This window comes from Felis catus, chromosome F2, assembly GCF_018350175.1.
Source record: "Felis catus isolate Fca126 chromosome F2, F.catus_Fca126_mat1.0, whole genome shotgun sequence".
In the NCBI taxonomy this organism is placed as follows: Eukaryota; Metazoa; Chordata; class Mammalia; order Carnivora; family Felidae; genus Felis; species Felis catus.
The window spans coordinates 21,195,834-21,208,172 of NC_058385.1; the positions used below are offsets into that span (position 1 = coordinate 21,195,834).

At 43.3% G+C, this 12,339-nt stretch overlaps 1 long non-coding RNA gene across 1 annotated transcript; it reads right to left on the minus strand.

The window, feature by feature from the left end:
• Positions 1-7,668: 7,668 nt before the first annotated feature.
• LOC109495903 lies at positions 7,669-10,703 on the minus strand. Its single transcript, XR_002151624.2, has 3 exons — positions 10,598-10,703; positions 8,776-9,214; positions 7,669-7,785 (listed from the first exon to the last, which is right to left on the minus strand). It is a non-coding gene; the product is annotated as an uncharacterized LOC109495903 (long non-coding RNA).
• Between the last annotated feature and the right edge of the window lie 1,636 nt (positions 10,704-12,339).

A 12,339-nucleotide genomic window follows, 5' to 3' on the forward strand; every position in this document is an offset into this window, starting at 1 on the left:
CTGAATGTAAAAGTTTGGGCATGGGTATGTGAGAAAATGTAATGAAGGACCCAAATGTTTGCCTAATCAGAGTCCCTGTCAATGGCACGGCTACAAATGCAAACTGGATATACAAGTTGTACTGGCGGCTTAGATATCATGAGGAGTCACACAATTTGTGATGTGGTTTTCTGATGCAGTAACTTATTCAAGTGGACTCAGAACAAAATTAATTATAGTTTTCCCTTGATTTGCATGGTGGTTGCATTTCAGGAAACACACTTTATCTTTAGACAGTACAAAAGTACTTTCTGTTTATGTGTAAAATTGAATTGGGTTCCAGGCTCAGAAAATTGGTTTTTATAAGAGCCAGAGAGCAGAGAAGTTCATTCACCCAGAACCCTGAAAGAGTGGTTAGCATGTGGCAGGCCTTTAGTTAATATCTGTATGAATGTATGAAAGTTTTTCATCTCCATGAAATTAGGTGGGACAATGGAAATCCTGCGGGATGAGGGACAATTCTCTGTCATATAGGACTGCCCCAGACGTTGCGTGATGGCTAACATCCATTGCCCTTAGTCACTAGAGCCGCTAGTGCGTCTAATTATTGTGAGAGCCCCAAAAGCCGCCACCACAAATTTCCAGATTGCCCCTTTGAATGGTACTGTTGAGAACCACAGCATTAAGTAATGATGGGGGTACGATGTCTGTCCATCAGATGCCAGGGAAAACCCACTCATAGAAACGATGCCTTAACCAGTGGTGATAGGACAACCCTGGTAAAGGGACTGCCTGCTATAGCTACTCAAGAGTTGAAAAAGGGGTGTGTGAAGCGGGTCAGAGCTATTGCCAACTCATAAGGACCTTGGTGTGGATGAAAGAAAAGGGCCCGCTCTGGGCAGACCAGAGTTCTTTTTCTAAGAACTGTCTGGTAGCTGACGAGAGCACATGGAAGTCACATGTCCTGGCAAGTGGAGTGCTGCTTGGAAGTTGGGTGATTCCCTTGATGTCTTGGCCCCAAGTGCCTTTTGACAGGACTCAACTTGGATACAGCTTTGCTGGGTTTCCACAGGAGATGGAAATCAGGGGTTGAGAGCAAAAGATCAATTGCCCACTGACTGGATGAGTGATGAACTCAGGGTGGCATAGGCAGCTTGATGTTTTTCTGGTAAAGTTAATCACAGTCTGGATAAGAGGACCGGTGAGTATTAAAGGGAGTGGGAAATGAGTAAAAATGATCAGTGAAAAGAGGATAAGTTAAATGAATTCTATCAACAAGTTAAGGGACTCTCTTTCCTCTATCTGCATAATAAAAATGGATAACACTGGTGGCTTCCTCCGGGTAGATTTCTTCATGGAGGTTTGGAACTTCAGTGATCTGTGCACTTGAGGGTACTGAAGTCTTGAGGTATTTGTCAGAATCCTACTAGCCAAATACACACTTCACTGACATGTGCAGGGAAATCTATTTATAGTTTTCCACAGTGGTATATATTTTGATGGGAACAGATATTCTTGTTGACTATCCAGGAAATCAAACTCTCAGAATCAAAGGGCCTTCCTGGTGAGAGTGGAACCAGAGAAGGTCTTGAAGGACATTTCCTAAATGTCACAATAGAACCCATTGACTTGTCCCACCTTATGCCAAAACATGCACTTTTTTCCACTGACTGCTTGTATCCTCAACATTGTCTTGGAAAGCACAGAGAAACATTGACGGATTCTTTCCCTTCATCTCTGGTTTGTAAAGGCACCACAGAGATCAGCCACTTTGTTTGAACTCTTCATCGTATTGTCAGTTTTTCATTTTCTCAGGACTTTTTTTTAGAGGAGAGACTTCTTACTTCATAGATGGCCCACAAGGAGACACCCCAGGACCACCAGGAGGCCTTCTCTCAAATTTATGTAGGGTGGGAACATCAGTAGGGATAGGCTAAGTCCTGCTGTGTAAAGAATAACATTAGAAATCTCAATGGTGTAACAGAACAAAGCTGTATTTCTCTTTCACACAATATCCTTTGCAGATCCAGGCCAGTTCTCCAGGGAGATACTGGTTTAGAATTCTGGGCTACTTCAGTCTCCTGGTACCTGTGTCTCCATATATTCTCTGATCACCACAGCATGGAAGAGAGCTACATGGGTTTTGACCCAGCAATTTAATGCTTTGGCTCAGAAATATAATAATGTCACTTCTGCTTACAACTAATTGTTTAGATCTGAGGAAGTTGTCCTCTTGTGCCCAGGAAGGGAAGACCAGATATGAACGAGCACTGGGAATGAATTAATGCCTACCATGTATGCTACAGCAGGTGCCTTAGTCTGTTAGGGCTGCCACAACAAAATACCATAGACTACGTGGCTTAAACTATGGAATTAATTTTTTCCACAGTTCTAGAGGCTAGAAGTCCAAGGTCAAGGTGTCCTTAGGTTTATTTTCTCCTAAGGCCTCATCATCTTTTTCCTAAGTTGCAAGAAACAGCTGAATTTTGGGTTTGTCCTCATCTGTACAAGTGACATTCCTTTATTATCTTAATTGATTATGGCTGGCTTGACCAAACTATGCTAAAGAATAACCTGGATCGAGGCTCCAGTCATGTCCTTAGAGACCATAGGTGGGTTTGGGCCAAAGCTGAAGATCAGAGAATATTGTCTCTTCTGTCTACCAACTGCTCTCACCAACAATCTTTTCTGATTTTTTTACGCATCTCTCTCCCAGTGTTCCAAAAGTGGGCTCATTCCTGTCCCTCTCCCACAGAGAGGTTTATTTTTTCCCTGGTGGTTCCCCTCGCCACGGAATTTTAGTACCACAAACATACTATATATATGTTTAGGTGCCTCCTATATATCTATAGCTTATACAAAAAGTAATTTTTTTTTCATCTCTCAAGAACCAATTTTTGCTTCCTTTACCCTCCCTATTAAGGATGCATGTTCTAGAGTCAACCGGTTGAAAGAAAGCTTGTCCAGGGGCTCCTGGGTGGCTCAGTCCGTTAAACATCTTATTTAGCTCAGGTCATGATCTCACAGTTCATGGCTTCATAGAGCCCCACGTTGGGCTCTATGCTAACAGCTCATAGCCTGGAGCCTGCTTCAAATTCTGTGTCTCCCTCTCTCTCTGTCCCTCTTCTGCTTGCTCTCTCTCTCTCTTTCTCTCTCTCTTTCTCTCTCTCAAAAATAAAATAAACATTAAAAAATTTTAAATAAAGAAAAAAAGCTTGTCCAGGAATTGATCTAAATTAGTGAGTGACACTGTCAGTCCCACACCTTTCTTCTGCATGCTTCGACGCCAGCCGCGTACTCAAAACTGTGGCGCTGCACAGATCACCCTGCAGGACAGTGCTCACCTTTCTTTCCCCTATTTAGTGAAGCAGAGCAGGAGTTTGTCATAGGCCAGGATGTCACATCCTCAAGAAGGGTTTACAAAAATCCTTTTTCTGAAATTGATGGGTTTCGTGTCTAAGAGGATCGTGGCCCCTGGCCTTCAGGAATGGGGTGGTTTATGTGAGAGCAATGCTGATGAATGGTCACAGCCTTTCTAGGCTTCATTTATGTGGGTCTATTTTATTCCTCAGGGTTTCCATCAGGAAGGGGTCTCAATATGTTTATCTAGCTCGGGCAGCAATTTCCATATTAACTCCTCCACATCAAATGGTCCCTGTTGCCCAATCTATGGGCAGCTAATGACTAAAGTGAGGTGGGATTTAAAAAATATTTTCATCAAATTTCTTGCATCTGTCTTCCTGAAGGAACTAACCTAGGAGCGAGGCTACTCCTCCTTATTCTTTTACCTTAGTTTATATCTACTTCCTCACGCACGATGACCTCATCAGAAAGCTTGCCCTCCAGGGGCTTCGTGGGTCTTTACCTATCCTCTTAAGTTGCATCCATGTGGGTCATTTTACCAACAGACCTCTTCATGCACTTGGAACTACCTTTGCAAACCTAGAATTAGGGGCTTTTAAAGATGGACATTAATCTCTACTGTCCATACTCTCCTTTCACCCCTCTGTACAAACACAGGTTCTAACAGCATTGGGTGTTCTAAAGGAGGCAGCTGATAGTCTAGTAACTGGTAGATCAGGTATAGGAACTTTCCCTGAGGTCTGCCTAGATTGATGTCCTTACTGTGGCTGGGGTGGGGGGGGGGGTGGATGTGGTGGACAGCACAGTATCCAGACTGTTGCTGTTTTGTCATGATATATAGGATGCATGGGCTCTGATTTGAATCTGTTTTACCATCTCCTGTGAGACCTTAGAAATTACTTAATTTTTCTGTGCCTTAGAGTTTCCTCATCAAAAAAACGCGGAAAGAATAGAAGCACCTATGCCAACATCTGTCAGTGAGACCCCTTCCTCGAGGAGCTTATGATCAAAAGACGAGGTAATGCCTGAATATAAATCATCTTAATAATAATAATAGGCATTTGAAAATTTGCTCCTTGGTAGGCTATGTTGAGCACTTTTGTACTTGTTACATAACTGAATTCTGAAATCAAGCCTGTGGTGCAGAGAGACAGAGGTCCTAGGGTTTAAGTAGCAAGTGAAGTGAAGAATTGAACCTTGGTCCATCTGACCTCTGAGCTTGTCCCATTCCATGACACGTGTCTCACTGATTGCTTCAGCGAGGATTTGTTCATGTGTGCCTATTGAATGGTTGAAAGGGCTACCCCCTGCCTTATATTGTTATTGTGAGAATGACAGTAATCAAGGCAAAACACTGAAACCAGCGGTCAGCAAATGGCAGTGACAGTTGTTATATTAGGTAAAGATGAGTCCTTGAGGGTGCAGACAAGTGGGTAGCATGAACAGAGTCTGGCTTTTAGAATATTACTCTAACACATGTGTCTGTGACAAAGTGGATATGCTATAAGTGGGGAGATCGGTGGAAAGCCTCTGAGTCATACAAGAGAGAAAGAATGAGAATCTGAAGGAAAGTGCCTGATGTGAGACCCTGCACATGTTGGGGGCAAGGGCAGTGCTGTTGACTGCTTGTTAGTGATCACAAATAAACCCAGGAAGCGCCTGTGTAATAGCATGTCAGGGCACCCCCCCTTGCAAATTTTCTCAGTCCTTTTGAACCCATTGGATGTTTACAAAAGTAAGGTTTCATGGCAGAATCTAGTTCTAGATGATTCTGATTTCCCAGGCATTGAATGCCTCCACTTTAGCATCTTGCCTTGTATCTATCATGGGACAGATTTCTCATTAGGCTAATAAAGCTTCAGCTGTATGGGGTTCTTCCAGCTCTGTGTTGTCTCCAACTCAATGGAAACCATGTAATTGTTGTGACTCTTTGGTTACAGTTAGGGAAAATCATATGAATATGTTAGATCCACTAAAAAGCAATAACTATGACCAAGTGGATCTCTGCAAAAAAAGGTTTACCTAGCACTGCACTGATTTCCATACAGCCAAGCTACAATCTAGCCTGTGACTTCCCATTCTATGTATCAATAGAAATCCATATGTGTTATTTGTCATGCACAATTCCAAGTATCAGAGGGGAGACGGCATCTTTGATCCCTGCCATATAATTATTACTATCCATCAAGGTTGGTTATTTCGATGACAAGAATAAATTCTAAATAACTTAGATTTACCTTATACATGCATGTTTATGTTGATGCACAGCCACTGCATTTCTTTTTGAGACTGGGACTAGCCTCCCAGCCCTTCAACTGTTTTGATTATGACCAGTCACACAGAGCTCTTCAGGCAAAAGCAAGGAGGAGGTTGGTGGGATGGGCCCAGAGAGCTCTGTGTGCCCACCATACAGTGGGGAGCAATTTTGCCAGTGAGAGGTTAGGTTCTGTTTCATGATGAGCTAGAATTTTTGCTCCTAAGCCAACTAGGAAGGAGGTAAGGCATGTTAAGACAGGTTTTTTTCCCCCCTTTCTTTCTTTCCTTTTACTTTGTCTTCCTTCCTTCTTTCCTTCCTTCTTTCCTTCCTTCTTTCCTTCCTTCCTTCTTTCCTTCCTTCCTTCCTTCCTTCCTTCCTTCCTTCCTTCCTTCCTTCCTTCCTTTAAACAAGACTGGGAATGTAAACAAGCAGTAGCCTGGACAAATAAGAGGTAAGAGTAAACATATACCAGAAAGTCAGGGTCCTACTCGAGACCTGATCCAATGGCTCTTGGATGCCTCTAGCAGAAACCACTTCCATATTATCCCAGACTTTGGAAGCTGTAAAGAGAGCTAAAGAATTCCCTGAGTCCATTGCTGTGGGTTCAGTATTCGAAGCCTCTTATCAGGTCTCCTCCTGACCATTACTTTTAATGTTTTTATTTATTTTTGAGATAGACAGACTGAAAGTGGAGGAGTGGTAGAGAGAGAGGGAGACACCGAATATGAAGCAGGCTGCAGGCTCTGGTTCCAGGCTCTGAGCTGTCAGCACAGAGCCTGACGCGGGGCTTGAATTCACAAACCGTGAGGTCGTGACCTGAGTCGAAGTCCGACGCTCAACCGACTGAGCCACCCAGGCACCCCTGACCGTTACTTTTATAAACCAGTTTACTGTTGTATTATCAACACTGACCACTACAATTACCATGTGACACATGGCAAGTGTTTAGTCAAAGGTTTTCAAGTGAAAAGTCTCAATGTCTGGCCTCTTACCTTGTTTCTCACGACCAAACCCTGTCCTCACATTCTGATCCTGCATTGGAGTTCTTTGGTTTCTTTCTTTTGCTTTGGGTCATTCTTTGATTCCTTATATTTACCTCTTCTCTGGGACCTAAATCCTTTATTGCAATGGTCTCCCTAGAGCTCGAAGTTTGGCTTCCAAAAGATCTCTCCTATGATTGTTACATGTTACCTGACACCAGTTCTCCTCTCCCTGCCTGTTCCCCATGCCCCTCCACCCATGTCTTCTCCACCAGTGAGACCCGCTCTTCTTAGCTGCCCTACAAAGTGTGGCTACCTAACCATTGGCTTTGGACTTTTCCATCTAGCCCATCCCCCTACTGACCATGACCTGATTTGGCAATTACTTAAAAAGTCTGTGGGAAACCGTTGGAACTAGGGAGGTGGATGACCAACCAATGGAAGACCTTTGGATGAAAAAGATTTATCTGTGACTTCCAAATGAGAAAATACACTATTTTTAAAATCCTTACTACAAACTTCTCAGGACATGTGCTAGAGGTCCTTAGAAATGAGTCTATCTTGGTAATCCACTGTCTTCAATGGGCTGAAAAAGAGCATGATCAGGATTAGTACTAAGAGATATAATGAAGGAGAAGTTCCTATCCTTTTGTCCTCATTTACCATAATACCTGATTCTATGCAGCAGAGCAGTGTCTGAGGATAATTTTCAATCATTTAGTTGAGGAAGTAAATAAAAGCCCTTGAAGGAAACACCAAAGTCGGACATTCCACCCCCACCCCCCGCCCTTGTACTGTCTCTAAAACTGGCAATGAATAAAGCATCCAGTACTTCTCATCGAGCCCCTGGATGACAGAGGAAGCTGATTAATATTGCCCTTTGGGTTAGTAGCCAGAATCTGGAGAGTTAACCCAGCATGGCAGAGGATAGGCTGAGTTTCATGCTTTGACCCAGCAATTGCACCCCTAATTGGGCACACAGTTGTACTTTCATGGCATTTAAACACTTTAAAGAACCCGTACTCAAGACAGAAGGCCACTGTGTGTTTTCCTGAGGGTATAGTCAGGGAGTAAAGAATGCAGGGGCTCTTTAAGCATAATTAGGCATTTAATTGCACATATAGACTTCACCGATGGTTTTGCACATGCGTGTGATTGTGATTCACTTGAAAGCACTCCATTGATGATCTTCTGTATTCCATTTTTCTGCAAAGCAAATTAGGAAGGAAAATATTCAAAACATTTAATTCTTAAGTTCTATTTCTTTCATTTCGTTTTAGTTCTAACTTCCCTTCAAGTTTCTAGAGAGTTAAAACAACCACCACCACAGGGGATTCCACATCTGACTCTTATAAAGCACATAAAACAGAATGTACATAACTGTGGGTAGTTAGCAATTAGAGCATAAGTATAGTACAAATGTGGTGTCTCTCATCTACCAATATTCCCCTTCTTCCTCTCTCCCCAAATTTTCAGATTGAGAAATCAAGGCATTGGAGTTAACGTCTTTTGCCTAAGTCACTGAGTAGCAGAGACCAGTTAGGAATACAAGTTGCCCTTGGCATCGTGTTCTTTTCTACCAAGCGAAGAGCCCAGTTTAATTCCATTGTTCTATTGCACATTCAAGAGAGTAAGCAATGTATAACCTCTGAGACGTGGTTATACAGAAATAGGAACTTGGGTATTTGGTCCCATTTCTTTTTCACACACATCTCCATGGTGACAGCACCAAAAACTTTCAAACGAAGATGCTGGAAATGGACCTATTTCCTTCATCCTTTCTGCCTTCCTATTGTGAGCACTTTGGAAGGATTAATCTTTTCGGAATTTTCCCCTTTTAATCCAAGTCTGTGTTCCATATTTGAAAATTCACACGTTCCATTTACCCAAAGCCGCTTGAGACATGCTTGCGTCGCTACACCTGCGCCTCTTGCCGCTGCCTCTCCCCACCATTTTTCAGAACATGGCCATCCTCAGAGCATTCCATGAGGAGTGCTCTTTAACCTGGAATTTGGCTTCATCTGACTTTGGCTTACTGTACTCAGTAACGTGTCACCCAGAGTGGACAGAGTGAATACAGAATCTCGAGAGGTGCTTCGAAAATGCCTGGGCCACCACCCTGGATGTGGGCCTATGTGGCCACTACTGCATGTTCATCCAAGGTGGCTTTATATTGGGTAGACAACAAATGCTTACTGGTAATATTAAATGTTGATTTCGGATGCCTCCTCACTGAGAAATACGTAGCAGCTCAGCCAGATACAGCCGAGTTTGTCAAGAAGTTCTTCACAGGAAGTGTGTATGAGAATCGTCAGGGCAGGCTAGGAGGGTTGCTTCAAAACACAGGGATCCAGGCCCTCTGGATCAGAAATGGCAGGCTGGGGCCCAAGCACCTGTATTTTCAAAGCATTCCGTTGTGATTCTGATGCTTTTGCTGTAAGCAGTCAGAAGGGCGGGAGAAGAGTCTCTGCTCTGGTCCTTCCTGAAGTACGTTTCCTCTTGCCGTGCTATGATGCCGGGAATCACAGAATCAGAACTGGAAGACATGGATTCAGTTTCGGACGGGACAGTTTTTTAGAAGTTTCGTGAACTTGCGTGGGGTTCTCTGCATGTCTCTCGGCCCCAATGTCCTCACCTGTAAGAAGTGAGATGATGACAGGGGCTGTGGAGATTGAGAGAGGATATTTGCAAGGCCCTTAGCAGTGCGTCTGGGATGTGCCAGCCATGAGTCATGCTCTTCAAATAGACCACTTCTGTCATCGTGCTGATGAATTGATTCCCCACACATCTTACCCGTGGCCATTCTGTTGGAGTGGTCAAAGTCTCGTGTCGAGGTCCTTATGTTTTGCAGAGAGGTGCTGTGCCTTATTTCTAAAATACAGTGTGAAAGTAATAATAATAATAAAAAAAGCCTAACTTCCCTCAGATACGCTCTGTGAAGTGCATGCTGCCTGCTTTTACTCTTTGCCCCAGCTCTCTTCTGTCTTACTCTGACCCCAGCTTTGTTTTGTCAGTCTACGCAGGAGTAACTTCCCAATGGGTCTTATCCCAAAGTGGATTCTCCCACTGGGAAAAGGCATGGGCCTGTTAAAACTTCCTCTATAAAATCATTCTACCTTCCTCCCGTAGGACGACAGAGGATGACCATTTCATGTCCGTGAACACCCTGCTCTGAGAACGTTTGGGTTTTAAGGTTTTCTTTCCCAGCTATGTTGTCAGTTTCCCCAGGGTGGCCTTATCCCGTATGGAGCTCTGGGAACAGAGAATGCATGTGCCAGGCAGCCCTCTGGCACAGGCTTGGCGTGTTTACCTTCTGGTTTAAATTGCCTTTCTTATGTACCGGTATTTATATGTATAACAAATGGGGGCTGGCTAATTATGTGGTTCTTAGTAGGAATCAAGTCTCTGTTGGAACCAGCCCAGTCTCTGCCCACTATTTATAGCCTTCATATGTCCCAAATTTTCCAGTTCTGATTTCAAATATTCTATCCCACTGTCTCCAAAAGTACACTTTATGCTTGTCCGACCACATGTCAATTTATGGTTTGAGAAATATAGTCACAGTATTATAACTGCCACCCTAAACACCACATTTTCTGACTGTGAGATTGGAATCCTGCCTTTGAAAAAATTGGACATACTTAGGAAGTGCAAAAAGATTTTCTTCTTCGAATGTTCTTGGTAGGCAATCAACTGTAGGCTTTACCTAAAAACTACAGATGGGAGATTAAAGCCTGGTGTAATAATAAAGAGCCTGATGACAGTTGCCCTTCTTGAGACCGTGCCTTTCACATGGAATGTGACCTACAGATAGTTGAATAAGCAAATGGGTTGAAAGATTACATAGAGACTTTCATATTGCCAGAGACTACAGAACTCTGATCCGGATCTCCTGTGTTTCTTTGCGGTCATAAATGAAGGCAGAAGGTTTTGCTGTAGGAAGTGAGCAAGAAGCAGATTTCTAACACTGTTTGGTCTCTGTTTGGTACTGGGAACCCTGATAGACACTTTATTTTACTTAACCGTCAGAAGAACAGGAGCTCAGAGGCAGCATAACCTTCCTGTCTCAGATGGGAGAACGGAGACTCAGATTGAGGAGCTCGCTCAAGATAGGTGGCAAGCCGTGTAGTTAGAATTAGAACTCAGGCCATTGTGACTCTAATGGCTCTTCATAAATCAGGGTTTCTCATATTACTCTTCATTTTCCCCAGAATGATAGGTGAAATTGAGCTAAAATCACTTCCCATTAGCTCCAAGCTCTCCATTGTTTAAGAGACATTTATAAATGTTAACTATCATGATAAATGCCCTGCTGCCTTTGTCTCCACTCCATAGCTGGGGCAGATGCATACGTTTGGGGCCATGCATAGATGGGAGTAGCTAGAGGCCATGTGGAGAGATGGCCATGTGCAGTCTTGTGCCTTGTTCATGAGGACACCCTCCAGTGTTCTGCGTTACTTGACTCAATCTTCAGGTATCCGATTTCCAATATAACCAAGCCCTGGTCAGTGGAACTATATCTCCATGTGTCTGTGAAACCAAGGGAAGCCTTCCTACACGATTGCTCCCTATCCCACATATGTCCACAGGCATCACTAATGGACTGAGTATAACATGGCGGTTGCTGGCTCCAGACAACCCAAAGCCTTTTCAGACATGCCAACCCCTGTTCGGTCTGTGGAAAATGATCTCGATAAAATGCTTATGAATGTAAGAATGTGGAATGCAGCTTCCGTAAGAGGAATGGCTCTAGAAGCTAGAACAGTACCTAATCCAAAGTTGGTGCTCAAGATCGTTAAGAAAATGAGTGCATTAAGGACTTGATGAATCTCATTTAAAATTTATTACAGAGAAGTCCACAGACTATGGTCGGCATTTCATAAGCTGGAGGATATGATGCCCAAGGCAGAGAAGGATCTTGATTAATCCCTTGCTGGTAGTAGTCAGGGGTGGTTTTCCGAGGTCCCTGGATGCTGCAGTGAGCTTGCTGTCTATGAAGCCAAAATATTCCAGCACCTAGCACGGTCCTTACATTCAACATGCAGGTGACGGTGCCGTGGCCGAACCGTGGCTTATCAAAAAAAGATTGTTTTAAAAAATATTGTTTTAAAACTGATGGTTGCCAGACAGGAGGGAGGTGAGGGAAAGTGCAAAATGGGTGTGGGAGGAACAGGTTTCCAGTCAAGGAGAGAATAAGTCACGGGGATGAAAGGAACAGCATAGGGAATAGTCAACGGTATTACAATTGTGCTTGCTGTATGGTCACAGAACTCCAAAATATGGAGTGTTTTTTAGATTTAGTGTTCAGCTCAGATTGGTAATATGTGGTCTTCATATTTACAACCATCACCCAGTTGAGTCTGTTGTGAAGAATTTCCCACCACCTCCTTATGAGGGTGCACTGAGGGGGCGTCTTGGGAAAACCCTGGTAGGATTTCATGCTCATGACTTTTCAGGTGCTGGGACAATCTAAATAAAGTAAGTTATCGTTAGATATTGCAGGATAGTCTTGAAGAAACTGGGCTGTGTTGCATTCAGCTGTTATATCTTTTCATTTTAAAACCAAAAGCATACCCGCCTCTGGGGAAGAAAATAGGAAGAATTTGAACATAAGGTCTAATAGAGTGACCTCCAATTAATCAGGTAGACTTGAGAAATTGCACTGTTTATTTTAGAGGAAAAAAAAAATCAGACGAGGGGCTTCCGCAGTCGTCCTTTGCTGAGCTGTAAGACAGGTTATTTGAGAAGAAGAATCATAAA